Source organism: Schistocerca americana, chromosome 2, assembly GCF_021461395.2.
Source record: "Schistocerca americana isolate TAMUIC-IGC-003095 chromosome 2, iqSchAmer2.1, whole genome shotgun sequence".
In the NCBI taxonomy this organism is placed as follows: Eukaryota; Metazoa; Arthropoda; class Insecta; order Orthoptera; family Acrididae; genus Schistocerca; species Schistocerca americana.
Window position 1 is genome coordinate 111,021,461 of NC_060120.1, and position 19,356 is coordinate 111,040,816.

General features: G+C 39.5%; 1 pseudogene; it reads right to left on the minus strand.

The window, feature by feature from the left end:
• Positions 1 to 18,998: 18,998 nt before the first annotated feature.
• On the minus strand, positions 18,999 to 19,116 carry LOC124597589 (annotated as a pseudogene).
• Positions 19,117 to 19,356: the final 240 nt, after the last annotated feature.

Consider the following 19,356-nt stretch of genomic DNA (forward strand, 5'->3'; position numbering starts at 1 on the left):
TGGATCTATATAAAAGTAAATATTTGCATTGTCACTTTAAAAAATAATAATCACATGCAATATTCAAATAAATAGGTATATCACTTTTAAATACAGTAGCATCATACACAATTACAAATTTTGCATCTACTGCACAATCTATCTGTACACACACAATGATCTCTTTGTGCAAATGACTACGCACATCACATCTGCGTTTGAGCACGAGATTTGCACAGATATGAGATGTGTGCAATCTGTGGGTTTAATCACATCTGCACAGAACAATTGGACAGGAGATAGCAGTAAGTTGGGAGTGCAAAACATATCTGAGCCAGCTGTTCGTTCAGGCTAGTTTTTTCTCAACTATGTGTACATGGCGAATTTTAATGTAGATACACGCCATGCTATAGAGAGTTCATTGCTGGATTTATCGTAATGTATAGGAGTCATACATGTTTGTGGAGAATTAAGAGAAGGGAATACAGCAATACAGATGATACAGTAGCTGCTTCTAATACTTTAATATAGAAATTATGAGTGGTTGACCCTATGGCAAACAGCGAACTTTTAATTAAAAAATTTCATTATGGAGTGTTTACCGCAAAACGCCAAGAAAAGCAACGAAATCTATTCGATCTGACACAGGAAGACTGCTAGCATACTTTCACTCATAGTTCATTGTGGAGAGCGTACCGCAAAACGCCAAGAAAAGCAACGAAATCTATTCGATCTGACACAGGAGGACTGCTAGCGTACTTTCGCTATACCATAATCTTATGTGACAGTGTTGCAAAGGAAAGTAGGCGTTATTTGTATTAAAGAAGAGTGCAGTCAGAATATTGTGTAAGCTGATAATGGAAGATCTTGCAACAAAGGCTTCAAGGACAAATCGTTACACTTGGTTTACTTCCTAATATGTTATGCAGTTCAAAGTATGAGGGACTTATGGGTTAACTGTAGAATTCACAACTGCAATATTTCTATAAAGTTTTCCCTATAAACTATTACTGTGTTTTATAAAAGCCTTTAATGGGTTGCCAGTAGACTTCATGGGGAGAATTCAAAATCCTGACTCAGAAACAAATTGCAGTCTAGGTCATTGGCCATATATACAATTTCTAAGAATATATTCTGTTTCAAACTGTAAAATTTTTAAAATTTCTTAACCTTTCTCAGTGATTTGTTGTCATCTCAGAGAATTGGGTGTACTGCCAGTGGTTCGTGTCTTCCCAGCAAGATGTTTCGTCGTTTTAGCTCGGCATTTTCATCAGTTTATTTCGCTTGCTTTTTTCCATTATTATTATTTTATTTTGTAGCACTTTTCATTCCCTCCCCCGAAGGGAAAGGACAGGCGTTGTGAGCTTGTTGTTGACTCTTTCTCAGCTGAAGGGTACAAGATGTATTTTAGTTTCTTCTTTATTGTTTGCGTTTAGAGCTATGTCTTCAGTTTGACAAAAATTAAATGGTTTCAATTTGACAAATGAGATAGTTTACTTTAGAAAAAGTTATTTTAGAGAAGAAAGTACATTTAACATTATTTCTACTTCATTAGCAGGAATTTCTCTGTCCATCGTTCTTCTGTTATGTGTCTTCTCCTGTGTTGATGGTCAGAAAGAAGAGCAGTGGACTCTTCTTATTGGTTCGATTATGTAGTTTGACAACTACATCCTCAAATCCGGCGTAAAGCAGCCCTTGGCGGTGTGCATGTTGTGAACAGTCCGTGGTTCTTCTTCTTCATTGCCTCCAGAGTGCCGTTTCCTTCTTGAGGATCGGTCGTGACTGTCCTGCTCTTCAAGCTGTGCTGGTGTCTGCTTCCTTTGATAGTATTACCATCGCAGGTCTTGTGTTACAAGTCGCTCCCATTCCCATCTTCCTGGTTTTTTGAGCTCTCTTCATACTTTCATCATTCTTCTGTTTTCATGTTCCAGTGCTCAAATTGGAGGGGTAATTAATTGGCCTCCATGCACTACCACTTCGTTGATCTGAACATGTTGGTTGACTATGTCTGGGCATAGTGAAGTTTTTCCTTTTATTTCTCTTCTGGTCAATTCTTCCTTCCTGCAGGGTTTGAGGTTATGTTTTGAGCGTGCAGATGGTGTTCATCGCTGCCCTCCGTCTGCATTGTGGCCGAGATGCTCGTGTGTTCCTCTGTCAGAACCACCTATGGTTCCTGATGTGGCTCGCATTGATGATAGATCCCCCACGGGAGGGGGCAGGTTGTTTCCATTTACCATGCAGAACTGGGATTCCACTTCCTGCAGGATGACGCCAGTGTTGTAGATGCTGGCGCGCTGGTCGCTGTCTTGGTTGTTCGTTGTTGCGCTGCCTTCTGTCACTGCAGTGGCTTGTACTTCACAGTGAGCCAGCGCAGTTTGATTCAGCTCAGGGCCGTGTTGTCGGTGATCCCTTCCAACACTGTCACTGGTGGTGATGGCAGCCAGAATAGCTGGTGGGCGGGCCAGCATCTGTTCGCTTCTTGTCGTTTCTGGGGGGGAGACTGCGATTTTGGCGCACTTTCGCCTCATCCAGCGTTTCTTCCTGACATTGTCAGCGCCTGCTGAGAACGCCTCGGTCGCTTTGTTCTCCTGCATTGTCCTTCCGTCGGCGTTGCCGCTGTCTACAAAGGCCTTGCAGCTGCCCTAGCTCGTGACATGTGGCTTACCACAGTGGGAACAGGTCGGTTGGTCTTCACGACTCCTTGCGCAATTGCAGCTGTCGTGGTCGCCAGTGCATTTGACACATGTTGCCTGATTGTGGCAGTACACTGCCACGTGTCCTTTTTGTTGACACTTACAGCACTGCAGCTTTGTGTCAAACTCCACTGGGAGAACCTCTTCATTTCGAAGGACTTGCTTAACATCTTTCTTCTGTTACATGTCTTCTCCTGTGTTGATGGTCAGGAAGAAGAGCAGTGGACTCTTCTTATTGGGTCGATTATGTAGTTTGACAACTACATCCTCAAATCCGGCATAAAGCAGCCCTTGCGAGTTTCCATGTTATGAACACACCCAGGATAAACCATCATCTTCCTCCTGGTCGACTTCTCTGGTGCTGTGACCACGCATTTTAGACTATCAAAGTAAGGTTTGACTGCCTTACATGTTTTTCACCTCCACCTCCATTAGTGGATAGGGTTACTGTTGAATTTTATCTGAAGTACTTAAATCTGAATTTTATCTGGAATGGGAAGTTTTACTAGATATTGCTAATGAATTCCGTAATGGTGTCAGAATACTGAAAGAATCTCTAAGAGGATGCATCACATTGATACCAAAAACTAAAGAAACATCAAACTTACAGAATCTACATCCGATATCATTACTCCACATTGACATAAGCTAATTGCTCGGTGCTTTGCTGGGAGATTAAAGCAAACCATGAAAAAAGTGATCAGTCCTTATCAAATGTGTGTTGTTCAAGACAGAAACGTATATGACGCCTTACTAGTATATAGAGATTGTACTTAGTACACAAAAACCCACATGTCAAACGAAGCAGTGATTTTATTAATAGACTTTAAAATTGCTTTCGGTAGGAATAGTCAAAAATATCTGGAAAACGTCATGATTAAAATGGGTTTTGAGACCAATTTCTCGAATGCAATTGTGAAGCTTATAACAGTATTTTACATGAAACTTCAAGGAAAAAGGAGGAAAAGTGATACGAATTCTACAAAAGTGTCACCTAAAAAATAATTCAGTAGACAACATCTTGCAGGTTTCCGTACAAAAGACTGAAATATGAAAATGTTATAATGCATATAATTATTTTTCAAATGAGTTTATTTTCTGGTATTATGTGAAACTGTTAAATGCTAAATAAGACTCTTAAAAAAAGAAAGCTGTAATGGATATACAGAGGGTAGGGGAGGAGCTAGGGTATCCAATTCAGCTCTACTGTGATGCTGTAGACGTTCCTTGTGCTGTTCGCGTCCTCATTCAAACCAAAAAGTAATGATAGTTAATTTATAACAATTCTGAGTCGAATGGAAATACTGAACCAGAGACTTCGAAGATTCTGTGACAAGCTAGGCTGCGACTTTCTAGATTTGCGCCATAGGTTTGAGAACTGTGGGGTCCCCATAAATAGGTCAGGTGTGCATTGAACATCAGAGGCTACTACTCACGTAGCTGACTGTGTGTATAGGAAACCCAGAAAGAAATGCCTCCCACAGGCGAGAGTATTAAAATCCTATGGTAACTTTCCAAGCATTCGCAACGAAGTGCAGAGTTTGAAGCGCACGTGAAAAGCAGTGAAGCTCACATAATACTAGGTACAGAAAGCTGGTTAAAGCCTGAAATTGATAGCAGTGAGATTTTTCTGGAAAATTTAAGAGTACATCGAAAGGATGGGCAAACAGGAAATGGAGGTGGTGTATTTGTCGCAGTAGACAAGAAACTCAAATCCATTGAGATAGAAACTGAAACTGCCTGCGACATTGTCTAGGCAAGACCCAGTGTCAGGGATGCGCATAAAATGATAATTGGATCCTTCTGTGTAACCAAGAGATTTAAAGGAAACTTCAGTTCACTTGTTTGTAAGTTCCCCAGTCATCTGGAGACTTTAATCGTCTGACGATTAATTGGAAAAACTACAGCTTTGTTAGCGGTGGGCACGATAAGATATCCTGTGAAACTTTACTAAATGCCTTCTCTGAAAACTATCAAGAACATATAGTTAGGAATACCATTCACGATGGAAATACTGTATATTGGATCTAATGGCAACAAACAGATCTGACATCTTTGACGATGTCCACGTTGAAACTGGTATCAGTGACCATAACATAGTTGAGGCAAAAACGATTAGCAAAGTACAAAGAACGACTAAACCAAGTAGAAAGATATATACGTTCAGCAAACTAGATAATCAGTAATATCATATCTCAAGAAGGAACTTGAAACAATCAGCACAGGTCAAGAGAACGTAGAGAAATTCTGGCTCAGGTTCAAAAGAATAGTTGACTATGCACTGTATAGATATGTACCTAATACAATAGTTCATAATGGGAGGGAACTTCCGTGGTATACAGTTACTGCAAAGAAACTTATAAAGAAACAGAGATTACTGTGTAATAGGTGTAAAGCAAAGCGTAGAGCTAGAAATATACTGAATGAAACTCGTTTGTCTGTCGAAGAAGTAATACATGCTGCCTACAGTGACTACTGTAGCGGGCTATTGTCAAATGGCATTTCACAAAGTCGAAAGAAATTCTGGTCATATGTAAAGGCTGAAGGCTGTTAGTGGCACCAAAGTTAGTGTCCAGTCCTAGTGAATGAGACATGAATTGAAATTGAGGGTAGCAAAAAAAAAAAAAAAAAAAAAAAAAAAAAAAAAGCTGAAATGCTTAACTCCATTTTCAAATGTTCCTTTACAAAGGAAAACCCAAGAGAATTGCTCCTACTTAATCCTCACACAGTGAAAAGATGAATGAAACAAGTATTAGTGTCAGTGGTGTTGAGAAACAGCTAAAATCATTTAAGTTGAACAAAGCTCCAGGGTCTGATGGAATCCCTATCATATTCTATACCGAATCTGTGCCTGAGTTAGCCCCTCTTCCAACTGTAATACATCGTAGATCCTTCGAACAAAATATCCCAGAAACGAACGAGTCGAAAGTTACAAGGGAAAATCATTCTGATACCTCTGACAGCGGAATGCATGTACTGGTACTGTTGTTGTTAAGATTGTAGGGTAGGCAACTTTTAGAGGTGGTAGTATACAGTTTAGAGCCCATGCTTACTGCACATTTTTTATTCATTTTTATCTCTGAAAGTTGCTAACTCTACAGTCTTAGCAACAACAGTACCAGCACAGATATTCCACCATCAGAAGTATCAGAAAGGTTTTCGCATATAGCTTTCGACTCGTTCGTTTCTGGTGGAGGAACCTTTACCTTAAATTGATACATTTATCCTTCTCCATCATCCTATAAAGTTTGTAGCATCACCACAGAATACATTGTATATAGGATGTTCAAAAAAGTGTCGATTACTTTGAGAGGTGGTAATACTCAGCAAAACAAGAAAAATAAGTCCAGTAAACATGAGTCCGGAAATACATACATTCTGAGGTAAGCGCAGTAAAAATGCAGGCAGGATGTTTTCAACGTGGCGTCTGTTCTTGGCAATGTACCTCTCTGCCTTCTGGAGTAAGGAACGATGCACCCTTTGAAGTATACCCGGTTGTTGTTGTTGTACCTGCTGGCATGCACTAAACATGCGACCCTGTAGTATCTGCACAGCATTGACTAGTGTGACTTACACCAATTCCTTCAAGTTCCTGCATAACCAAAAGTCTAGGGGATTACGTCTGGGGAATGAGCAGGCCAAGGTGTGGGATGGTCCTGAAATGTCTGCATCAGATGTTCATGCACACTGTGTGGAATGTGTGCTGCTGCACCACCATGCATGAACCACATTTGCATTCGTTGCTGCAATGGCACAGCCTCCAGCAAGGTAGACAATACATTAATGAGAAAGTCCAGATAATGCGTCACAGTTAACCTTTGTGGTAGCACATATGGCCCTATTAATCTATCTCCAAGTACTCCTACCCACATGTTGGTTGAGAATCAGTGCTGATGCCCTCTTTCCTGAGCTGCTTTGGGATTTACATCTGCCCATACATGCTGGTTATGGAAATTCACACCATCTTTTGTGAACCCTGCCTCATCAGTAAATAAAATCTTGAATGTGAACAGTGAATCTGCGGCACACTTTTGCAACAGCCATTGACAGCACCACCATCTATCATGATGATCCTGTGGCCCTACTTCCTGAATGCGCTGTAGATGGTGTGGGTACAGTAATTGTTCATAAAGTAGCTCCCATCACGTTTCTGCTGTTGCTAATCGTCGAACACTTGCCCCAGGGGTTACATTCACCAAATGTAGCACACACTCTTCCATGTCAAGTGTGCAGACTGTACGAGGCATTCCAATGTCAGTCTTCTAAGGTTCAAAGGTACCTCTGTCCCTCAGACGCTGCTGAACAGCTTATCAGAGGGAACTCTGTGCTGTGGATATTTTCCAGCATAGAGGACATGGGCTCGCAGGCTACATCCATTTGCTAAATCAGAGCAGAATATCATATCTGTCATTTCACTTGTCGAGTAATCGGCCTCCATTGCTAACAAGTGGAGGAAGAGAGGAAAAGTACTACCCCATTGGTACGTACAAACAGGATTATAACAGTAAACACGTAAGTGAATACGCGTTTGGAAGAAATTAAAACACCATGACTCACCCAGGGTTGACAGTGCTGTTCAATAAGGCAAACAATCACGACGAATACTAACGTAGCCTACAATACGACTGTAACCACACAGCTGACTGCAGACCACCGAATGGTAGGCAGAGTAGTGTGAGTAAGACATCATAATATCCTGCCGACGCATTTGACAAAGCGTCAATGCAACGACTGGGCTAATATCTGCTACCAAGTGTCTCGCCGCCCTTCCTATAAACATGTGTCTATCTCTGAAAGTATACGTTCCCGAACCGATGTTTATTGGACTTATTTTTCTTGTTTCGATGAGTACTACAACCTCTCAAAGTAGTCAAGACGTTTTTTGAACTGAAATAAATTTACAGGAGCCGACGCCTATAGTCTTGACGCTCTGTAGTATCGTTGGATGACGTTTCCAGACATGGGTTCCTACATGAAGCTTAATCTTCTAAGTCTCCTCTACAATCTCTAGAAGTGTATAACATGAAATGTGAAACACCCTGTATACTTTATCTACATGAACTTCTTCTTTTTCTCTTTCCTGTTTTAGCTGAAGAAGTTTCGCTTTCGTTTCCTCGGTATACAACATGATCACAAATTCCTCATGAATGATCTGAAAGTGACGCTGCACAATGTACATCGTTCAAAATAAAACCACAAAAGAGTCACTGAGAGGTGGTTTGTCTTTCAATAAAAATGTAAATAAATTTGAAGCTGCATCTGAGATTGTTTGGGCAAGGCTCAGTATCAGTGATGGGCATAAAATGATAATTGGATCCTTCTTCCACCCATCAAGCTCATCTCCTGATGTAACCGAAAGCTTTAGAGAAACCCTCAGCTCACTTGTATGTAAGTTCCTCAATCATACTGTAATCATCAGTGGAGACTTCGATCGTCCAACAATCCATTGGGAAAATTACTGTTTTGTTAGTGGTGGGCATGATAAGAAACTCTGTGAAATATTACTATGTGCCTTCTCTGAAAACTACCTAGAACATATAGTTAGGAACACCACTCATTATAGAAATATATTGGATCTAATGGCAACAAGTAGACCTGACGTCTTTGAGGATGTCCACTTCGAAACTGGTATCAGTGACCATGACACAGTTGTGGCAACAATGATTAGTAACGTACAAATGACAACTAAACCAAGCAGAAAAAGATACATGCTGTCCCAAAACAATGTATACACTCTTTGAAACTGAACATCTCTTTAATGAAAGGGGTTTAGAAGTACAATTTTAGTGGTGTTAGGTGCCTCATGGTTCGACTTAATGTGGTAAATGTTCAAACTGGTGTCCGTCCATCGCAATACACCGTCGACAACGACTTACGACTGAGCGAAATGACAACTTTATTGTTTACAATGGAAGAACTTCACAGGCTTGCTCGATTTGCTCCTTAAGATCATCCAGTGCGTGTGGTCTCGCAGCATAAACTGTGTTCTTGAGTGACCCCACAGAGAGAAGTCTAGAGGAGTTAAATCCGGAGATCGAGTGGGGTACTCCACGCTCCTCTTCGTCCTATCCATTTGACAGAGAATGTACGATTGAGAAACGCCCTCACATCGAGGGGAAAGTGAGGTGGCGCCCCATTCTGTTAAAAGTAATAATCTTCATTTCCAAACACAACGCTAAGACCAGGAGTTATCATTTCCAAGTATGAGTCGCCCGTGACAGTGTTGTTAAAGAAGTATGGCCCCATTAGCCGTCTAGAAGACAGACCACACCAGACTGTTACTCCTGGTAGATTAACATCAGTTTGATTAGTTCCGTATGGATTTTCCCTGGACCAATACGCGCAATTATGGCGGTTAATTGTTCCGTCAAGTTTAAACGTCGCTTCATCTGACCAAAAAATTCGTTCTTGGAAACGTTGCTCTTCTTCACACCTGTTAATGAACCACTCATAATACTCGCTTCGCCTATCAGGATCATCCTCGTTAAGAGCATGGAGATGTCTTGGAATTTGAGGCTTAAAGTTCTGAGACCGCAAAATTCTATGAACACTGTCTACAGATCCCAGTCTCACGAGAGCATTGCCTCATAGATGTGTCTGCTGAACTTCTCTTTCGTCCGTTATGTCCCTTCTTCATATCGTGCACCGTTCCTTCGACTTCAAACTTATTTCTGATTTTTGTAATTGTCAGTATTGTCGATGGTAGTGTTCGAGATTCAACTCTCCAATGTTGGCATGCCGCACTCACATATTCTGTTTTCCAGTATCACTTTAGCACCCATTTCCGTTCTTCAAACGATAACGCCATGTTTGCTGACAATCCTGAAACAAAAGAAAGCAGTGTTATGTTTTTCACCACCTTCTAAATTATTACCCATAAAAATTGTGTTTCTGTCTCCTTTAATTAAAGAGATATTCTGTTTCAAAGGGTTTATACATTATTTTGGGACACCGTTTATATGTTCAGTAAACTAGATAAAACAATCAGTAGTTTCACGTGAATATTGTTCAAATGTGTGAGATCCACACCAGATAGCACTAACGGGGGATAGTGAACATATACAGAGAGGGCAGCTTGAGTCGTCACAGGTTTGTTTAATCTGTGGGAGAGTGTCACAGAGGTGCTGAAGGAACTGAATTGGAAGACTCTTGAAGATAGACGTGAACTATCCTGAGAAAGACTATTAACAAAGTTTCAAGAATTACTCTAGGAATATGCTGTGACTCCCTACATATCACTCACATGGGTATCGTGAAGATAAGATTAGAATAATTACTGCAGGCGCAGAAACATTCAAACAATCATTCTTCCCATGCTCCATGCGTGAAGGGAATAGGATGAAACCATAATAACTGATAAAATGAAACATACCCTCTACCATGCACCTCGGGTGGTTTGCAGTGTATAAATGTAGATGTAACCTTCTTCCCACTGTGGGTTGAAGCGTAAGGATTCGACTGATTTTCGTTTTGTGGATCTTAATTCCTCCTCAGCCATTTTCTTGTCACTAATTTTGCCCTATGACGAACGACAAAGGGATTTCGACACCGCCAACACTCACAGCTTGAAGTAAACAGGACCATCTCTCCGCGTGCCTCGGTAACAAGCGAGCGATGTTAGCAGGGAGGAGAGGAGGAACTGCTGGCTGACAGCCCCTGCTGACAAGTAGTCTGTGCTACTCAAGGGCGTCGCCGGCCGTAATAGCGTATTTTCCCACCTCTATGAGATTATGAGAGCTTAGTCGCTTGCTACACAGGCAGCTGGCGAGCGAGCAGTAGACTGGAACTTGTGTCATTTGAACACACCACATTTGTAACAATCTATTGCATGCACATTTGCATAGACATCTACACAGATAGATGGTTGCTTGTGGATGGTCCTTTAACCCACACATAAGAACACATTTGATTTACAACCCATCTGCCTATACACATGTTAATTCTTCTACACTGAATGCCAGATCTAATTTATTTTACTTTTAGTATATATCCATTGACTGTTTAGAAAGGACTTTCTATGAGCAACAGTTCTTTTGTTTGTTTAAATTTCTCTGGTGGAACTAACATCAGACTTTAGTGCAGGGTGGGGTACAAGTGTGTCTGAACACACAGTGCACTGATCACACCGAACAACAATGGGCCTCAGTAGACGACATCCCATTCATGTGCCAACGTTAATACCACGACATTGATAACTATGGATGAAATGGGCACGTGACTATCGGTACTGGACATTGGCGCAGTGACAGAGCATTGAATGGTCTGAAGAATGCCAATACCTTCTACATCACGCCGATGGGAGGGCACGAATCCGTCGTCTTCCATGGCAACAGCTTCCTGACATCTGTACTATGAGACGAAGAAAGTTGAGAGTGGCTCCATTACCCTCTGAGGAACATTCACGAGGGCATCTATGGGTCAAGTGCAGCTTTTGAAAGGCACCATGTCGGCTAAGGAATGCCGTACACTGGTTGCAGACCACATACACCCCTTCATGACGATCATGTTTCCCGACGGCAGTGGCATTATTCAACAAGATAATGCCTCCTTTTACAAGGCCAGTTGGTTCAAGGAGCACAGTAGCGAGTTCCAATTGACATGCTGGCCCTCCAGCTCCCCAGATATGAACCTAATCGAACACATCTGGGATGGGAATGAACGTCAGGTCAGAGCTCATATCCTCTTCCCCAGTTTTTAAGGGAATTAGGTGACTTGGGTGTGCAGATGCGGTGCCAGATTCCTCCAGCGACCTACTAAGGCCTCGTTGCTTCCATGTAATGAAGTTTTGCCGCAGTTATTTGTGCCAAAGGTGTACATAGTGGCTATTACGTAGGTGGTTGTAATGTTCTGGTGGACTGGTGCGTTGTTGTTCTTGTGGTCTTCAGTCCAGAGACTGGTTTGATGCAGCTCTCCATGCTACTCTATCGTGTGCAAGCTTCTTCATCTCCCAGTACCTACTGCAACCTACATCCTTCTGAATCTGTTTAGTGTATTCATCTCTTGGTCTCCATCTACGACTTTTACCCTCCACGCTGCCCTCCAATACTAAATTGGTGATTCCTTGAGGCCTCAGAAAATGTCCTACCAACCGATCCCTTCTTCTAGTCAAGTTGTGCCACAAATTTCTTTTCTCCCCAATTCTATTCAATACCTCCTCATTAGTTTTGTGATCTACCCATCTAATCTTCAGCATCCTTCTGTAGCACCACATTTCGAAAGCTTCTATTCTCTTTTTGTCTAAACTATTTATTGTCCACGTTTCACTTCCATACATGGCTACACTCAGAAAAGACTTCCTGACACCTAAATCTATACTCGATATTAACAAATTTCTCTTCTTCAGAAACGCCTTCCTTGCCATTGCCAGTCTACATTTTATATCCTCTCTACTTCGACCATCAGCAGTTATTTTGCTCCCCAAATAGCAAAACTCATTTACTACTTTAAGCGTCTCATTCCCTAATCTAATACCCTCAGCTTCACCCAATTTAATTCGACTACATTCCATTATCCTCATTTTGCTTTTGTTGATGTTCATCTTATATCCTCCTTTCAAGACACTGTCCATTCCGTTCAGCTGCTCTTCCAGGTCATTTGGTGTCTCTGACAGAATTACAATGTCATCGGCGAACCTCGGAGTTTTAATTTCTTCTCCATGGATTTTAATTCCTACTCCGAATTTTTCTCTTGTTTCCTTTACTGCTTGCTCAATGTACAGATTGAATAACATCAGAGAGAAGCTACAACCCTGTCTCACTCCCTTCCCAACCGCTGCTTCCCTTTCATGCCCCTCTACTCTTATAACTGCCATCTGCTTTCTGTACAAATGGTAAATAGCCTTTCGCTCCCTGTATTTTACCCTTGCCACCTTCATAATTTGAAAGAGAGTATTCCAGTCAACATTGGTGCGTATCGGAAACAAAAGGCGACCTACTATGGTACCCTGTAGTACCCCACGGCTTATTTTTTAGAAATTCTGATAAATATCTCTTTTTAGAATTATGTTTCTACTGTCTATTTTCTGTGCTGCTGGTATAATTTCGAGATACTAAGAGCTCTTCCTCTAATCCCATAGTAATGAAGTATCCTTATTAAAAGTTCACGGTCAACTAGATGGAAAGTTTTCGATGTGTCACAAAATATACCACGAGGATTTTGCCTCGATCTGATCCCTCTGAGATTGTTTACTATACATGTAGACATGCCTTTAAACGTCCAAAGTATTTCCTGTCTTTAAAATTACATGTGATTACTTTCTGAGATAATGAAGACAACAATATCATGGCATTATATTTATTAATTAAATTGGGAACATATCTATTCTTTCTGAAAGATGCTCAAATTAACCTCCAGGTCGAACATTTACATATCCTTGTGGTAGAATTGGTACAGTGTTTGAAAGCAATTCATCATTTCACTTAGTAATAAGAATGACAAAATAGGCCTAGCCATAATGTAAGAAAAACTTCTTTTCCTGAGACACTTAATTCGATGGAATAGATCAGATTTTTTTCTTCCTAATGTCAAGGGTAGTTTCTATGGTCGTACACAACAGTACTTTTAGAGCAGAAAATATTATTCTGTCCTTTGCGTTTATGACTTGTGTTTTGTGTAAGCACCTCAGTAGTCTCATAACACTACTGGCTTATTGTTTTATGGAAATATTAAGCCAGCCGGTGTGGCCGAGCGGTTCTGGGCGCTTCAGCCTGGAACCATGCGCCCTCTATGGTCGCAGGTTCGTATCCTGCCTCGGGCATGGATGTGTGTGATGTCCTTAGGTTAGTTAGGTTTAAGTAGTTCTAAGTTCTAGGCGACTGATGACCTTAGAAGTTAAGTCCTATAGTGCTCAGAGCCATTTGAACCATTTTTGAAATATTAAGACGACAGGATCACTAACGCTAAAAAACAAAATTTCCTCTCATCTGACATGACTGTCAACAATCGTTTATCTGCTTGGGGTAAGTCATTAGTACCACACTTATACAGTTTTACTCCTGTTCTGAAGTAATGTCTCCCAGTTTAGATCGAGTCAGTTAGGTACTCGTTCCATAGATCAAGTTCACTATAATGTGGAATGTGTCTACAGAAAAAATAGAGAACACTTATACACAACTAAGTAAAACAATACATAAAATAATATTTGTATGGCTACATACTGACTATTTACACACTTTCCTTATGACTAATTATCTCTTCTCAAGAATTCCTCTATGTATAGAAAGAGTTATTAAGGAGAGAACTCTTTATCTATATTTGAAAACATTTCTGCTGTCTGTCAGACATTTTACTTCCATTGGGAGATCGTCAAAGAATTTTATAGCTGCATATATCACTCCATTCTGTCCCAGAATTACATTCATTAAAGGGAAATGCAGATCATTTCTCCTTCAGGTGCTGTGCTTGTGAACATCTCTGTCAATTCAAACTTAGATGAATTGCTGACAACAAATTTCATAAGTGAATAAATGTATCATAAGACTAGAATAAATAATCTCAGCTGCTTAAAGAGATACCTGCAATATGTATGAGTGTGAACTTCACACATAATTTTAATTACCTTCTTTTGTGTAATCAATATTTCTTCTGTAAGTGAGGAGTTACCCCAAAATATCATCCCATCAGACATAAATGAATGAAAATATGCAACATGTACCAACTTAACTGACTTCAGCAGCCCCAGAGTTGGCCATTATTGTTATGACAAAAGTACCCAATGTTTTTGCAGGTCTACTACACGGTTTTTTCCGTATTAAGTTTTTGTCAACACACACACTAGAGAACTTACAGTTTCCTAACCCATTCATTATGTCTTGTTGATATACTAGGTGAAAAGGAGATGGGATAATTTTGACAGTACGAAACTGGATGATCTGTGTTTTCAAGTTTAAAGCTAGCACATTTGTGCAAAATCATTCATTAACTTCCAAAAATATATCATTTACTATTTTCTCTGTTGATGTTTCTTTGCTAGGATTCACAACAGGGCCTATGTCATCCACAAACAATTACTAATTCTGGCTCCTGATTCAAATGAAATAGAAGATAAGTAACATAAAGCAAGAACAATATTGGGCCAATAATCGAACCCCGTGGGACCTCCATTGTAATTTCTCTCCATGCAGATGATGTGACTTTCCTTTTTGTATTACTCAAATAGCTTAAGATAACTTTCTACATACTATTTCTTAAATAAGAACTAAATTAGGCATTTGGTTAACTACGTATTCCATAATAACTTAACTTCTCTAGTAGGATATCGTGATTGACACCATTGAATATGCTGGATGAGTCACAGAACATTCCAGATGGGTTGGGTTGTTTCAGGGAGGAACATTCCAGATGGTGATCTTTTACCATTGACAGCTTTTATTATGTGCTCAGTAAATGAACAAACAGCTGGCTCAGTAGAACATCCCTTTTGAAATCTAAAATGTGATTGACTAAGTATCCCACTACTACACAGATGGATGAGAACAATGGAGTACATTGTCTTCTCAAAAATTTAGTTACTGACATCTGTGGAGTAACTTTTCTCTAGAGAGACGTAATAATGACATACGTAAATCTTTCTGGAAAAAGTCCTGGGTTAATGAGGCATTACGGAAGTGACTGAGAACAGTACATATAGCCACAATATTTTAGCGTCTGGGGCTATTATCCACCACATATGAACTTTTGCTGTTTAGAGTCATGATGATCTCCTGTATTTCAGATGGGGCTGTGAGATTAATTTTTAATTCACTAAATGACATTGTATGACTTCTGGGGCCTGTTTTGGTTCCTGTTCCAATTTTCTCACCTATTTTTTAAAAGCAATTATTAAAAACGTCTGCGGTTCATGAACGTTCTTGTATAATGTTCCCATTCTCTTTAACAGAAATGATATCATCTTCTGTGTCGTTTTGTCGTGTCACTTTTGATTTGTTTTTTTCATTTGATCAGTCAGTCGTTTTCTTTGAGTATTTCCAACCTCTATATGGAGTTAAGTTACATAATGTGTCTAATCGTGCATCATGATCTAGCAATCTGTTTATACCACTGGATAGGCATGTGTCTTTTTAATCTCTGCTTGTTGAATGAAGTGGCTAAAAGCAACTTGCATCATTTTTCTTAACAGACTGCTTCAAGAAGTTCACATTGAAATCGTCAGAAATTAATAAGCCCTGTCTTATTTTGACAGAGAGTACAACAATTAACCAAAGTTTTTCGTGAAAATTTACCATTTACACGGTGGAGTCCTTTATATTGTAACACTCATGAGTATCAAATTTCGCAATAGTTGCTCACAAGCATGGGCTTCTATGTTGGTCTGGTCTATACAGATTTTATTAATTCTCCATTTTTTATTTGTACCCTCTTTTTAGGAATCCTTCTTAATCCATACAGTCTACATGAACATGTAGCTAACGTTTAACAACATACTTTAAGATTTTCTGACATTGTAGTTATGTGACATTCAGACAAACAGATCAAAATTATTTCCAGCTGCTAAGATTTCGCTGTTTTGCAAACAAATTAACCACTCATTTACTTTATTTTTTAACCCTCTAATATTCTGACAAAGCAAGCTGATTTCGTGTTTCTCTGTTATCCCTCTAATATTCTGACAAAGCAAGTTAATTTCGCTTTTTCTCTGTTCTTATAAGATGGATTGGGAGTCTCTATCAATTTAATTTCCTTGAATGCTGTCTGCCTCAGTTCTGAATTTGACGTAAAGTCAGCATTGCACCTGACCATAATAGCCATAGGCATCTGTCTTCATGTGCTGGCGCCTCCTCCCCCTGCTAACCTTTGCTTACACCTCCTGTTCAGGCGTATGCCGTGTGAAGTATATCCCATCTTCCTACAGCAACTATTGGAGTAAAACCAAAATGAGATCTTGCACCCATCTGAAGGAGCCCCCTTAGCTCCATGTTTACTCGCTTTACAGCATTTTTACTCAGGGCTACTAATGGCGCTACAGAACCTCTACAAAATCCACTTTTGTGTGCTCAGTAGCTGCTCCAATTTTGTCCAGGTATGCTACTGTATTTTTCGTTTTTTGGCAGCCTCCCTAACCATCAACATCTGATGTTCTTGATTGAAATCCTTACACATTTGACCTAAGTTCGCTGTTACTTGGCTAAGCCTGGCACCTAGTTATTCCTGATGCTTCTGGCCTACACCCCTCTCATGACTGCTACCTAGCAGCAGAACTCTCCCTGTTCTGTTTTTCATCAGAATTATCTGTACGTATCTTAGCACTGTTTTGATGCATCCAGCATTTCTTTATCTCTATATGAGATTATGCCTTATCTATCTCACATAGCAAGGAAAATCTATTGCTTAACTGAATTTCGAGTTTGCTAACAAAATTTTATACTGTTTGTCATTTGCTTACCACTTTTTTCCAGCATACCTTTTCTTTTTCTCCCACAACTGCTGTAGAGTAAATATCGCATTATCTAACTCTGCCTGAAGGGGACAAATCTTCATACCCACTGTAAGAATATAGAGGAGCCTATCAGTTCTATCACTGATATTGACTTATATGCTATGAAATAATAGACTTCAGCTTTCTCACATAGTTTACCTTTTAGAAATTTCTACTTCACAGATAAATCGGCTGTTTCTGACTCTCAGGTACTTTTCTTGAGAGTATTTGCATCAGTATATTGGAGACATTATTGATAGTGTCAAAGTCCCACAACACATTCCATCTCTCGCCGCCCTTCAAATGTAAAGTTCTCAAACATACAAGAAAAAACAGTTAGAGTACAACAGTGTTTCTTGAAAATAGCTTCTTTCTGACGAATATGTGATCTCATACATTGCACCTATATGAGGATAAAGCCACTAGGTGGTATCAACAAACAAGAACGAAAGGTTTTGGAATCAGTGGCTAGCTGAATGACGTTTTACAGATTTGAAAATACTTTGACATAGTTGTGATTAGAGCAGGTATGTTTAAAATACTTTCACTTACATAGTAACAAATATGTGCAGAATTTACTAATTTCTTAAAGAACTTGTGTGATATAAAAATATTAATTTAATAAAAATGAAAAAGCTTAAATCAGTACAACATTAATAATCTGCAAGCATTTTATAAAAAGAATACTGATTAGGAATTGTGGATTAATCTGCAGTAAATGTATGTTATGTATTTTATGTCATGTGCTGCACACACTACAGATACTTTGATTCTGAACTGATATTACCAAATCCTATCCTATCCAGAAGTACAAAAAGACTATGGCAAGGAACTTAATATGATAAAAACAATAGCTACAAATAATGAATTTGAATCCAACATTATTGACATCATTCTCACAAAAAACAGAAGAAGCCAGTCAGATCCCTACTCTACCTAGTGAACAACATAGATAGACCAAAGAGGGAACGGTGTAGTTTGCATTTTATGGGTATAATTTCTAATCACATGAGCAACATTTTAAAGGCAATGGGTTTCTCAGTTGTTTCTGTGTCCCACATACACTATGTAATTGTGTCTTCAATTCAAAAGATAAACAAACAGCCTTCATGAAAAGTGGGGTTTATAAGATCATCGACAAGAGTGTTGGACCAGCTATATTGGACAGACTGGGAGGTCAGTCAGTACTTGGGCGAATGACATTTTATAGATTTGAAAATACTTTGACACAATTGTGATTAGAGGCAGATATGTTTAAATTACTTTGACTTACATATTAATAAATATGTACATAATTTATTAATTTTTAAAGAACTTATGTGATATAAAATATATAAAATATATTATATAGTATATTATAAAAACATACAAAGTATATGAAAACATCCTTTGCCAAACATTACTTAAGCAAAAACAACAAATATATGTTAGATGTAGAAGTTCTAAATATAGACAGAAATGGTGCATCAATTAGAAATACTGGAAATTAGAAAACAGATGTATCTATCCCCACAAATACTAATGACTGAGCAGACTCTGTTCAATTATTCACCCCTTTCAGGCAATATTACAACCTCTAGATAGGAAAAGAACGTTAGTGCCTTATTCATAAATAATCATATATAATGACACAAATTTGCATTCCTGTGCACAAAGTTTTACTCACATGTAGATTTATTCATAGTTATTGTAAAAAAACCTAAACTCCACTGAAACAGGCCATGAGGGCCCCAACAGTACCAACCGGCTACCATGTCATCCTCAGCCCACAGGCATCACCGGATGCGGATACGGAGAGGCATGTGGTCAGCACGCCACTCTCCCGGCCGTATGCCAGTTTCCGAGACCGGAGCCACTACCTCTCACTCAAGTAGCTTCTAGGCTTGCCTCACAAGTGCTGGGTGCACTCCACTTGGCAACAGCACTCAGCAGAGCAGATGGTCACCCATCCAAGTGCTAGCCCAGCCCAACAGCACTTAACTTCGGTGATCTGATGGGAACCGGTGTTACCACTGTGGCAAGGCCGTTGGCCATAGTTGTTGTAAATGCCGATTTAATTATTGTCATAGAATTAAAATGTAAACATGTTGAAAATGTCATCAGAGATAACTTTTGTAGATTAAGCCAAGAACTGATAGATTAAGAAGCTGAAGTGTTTACCTTTGCTTGGTTGCCATCTTTAGTATCAGTTCTGCACTATAAAATGGGCCCAGAACACAAAACCTAGGTGATACAATAATAACAAAATTTGTGAAAAAAGGAAAAATATTC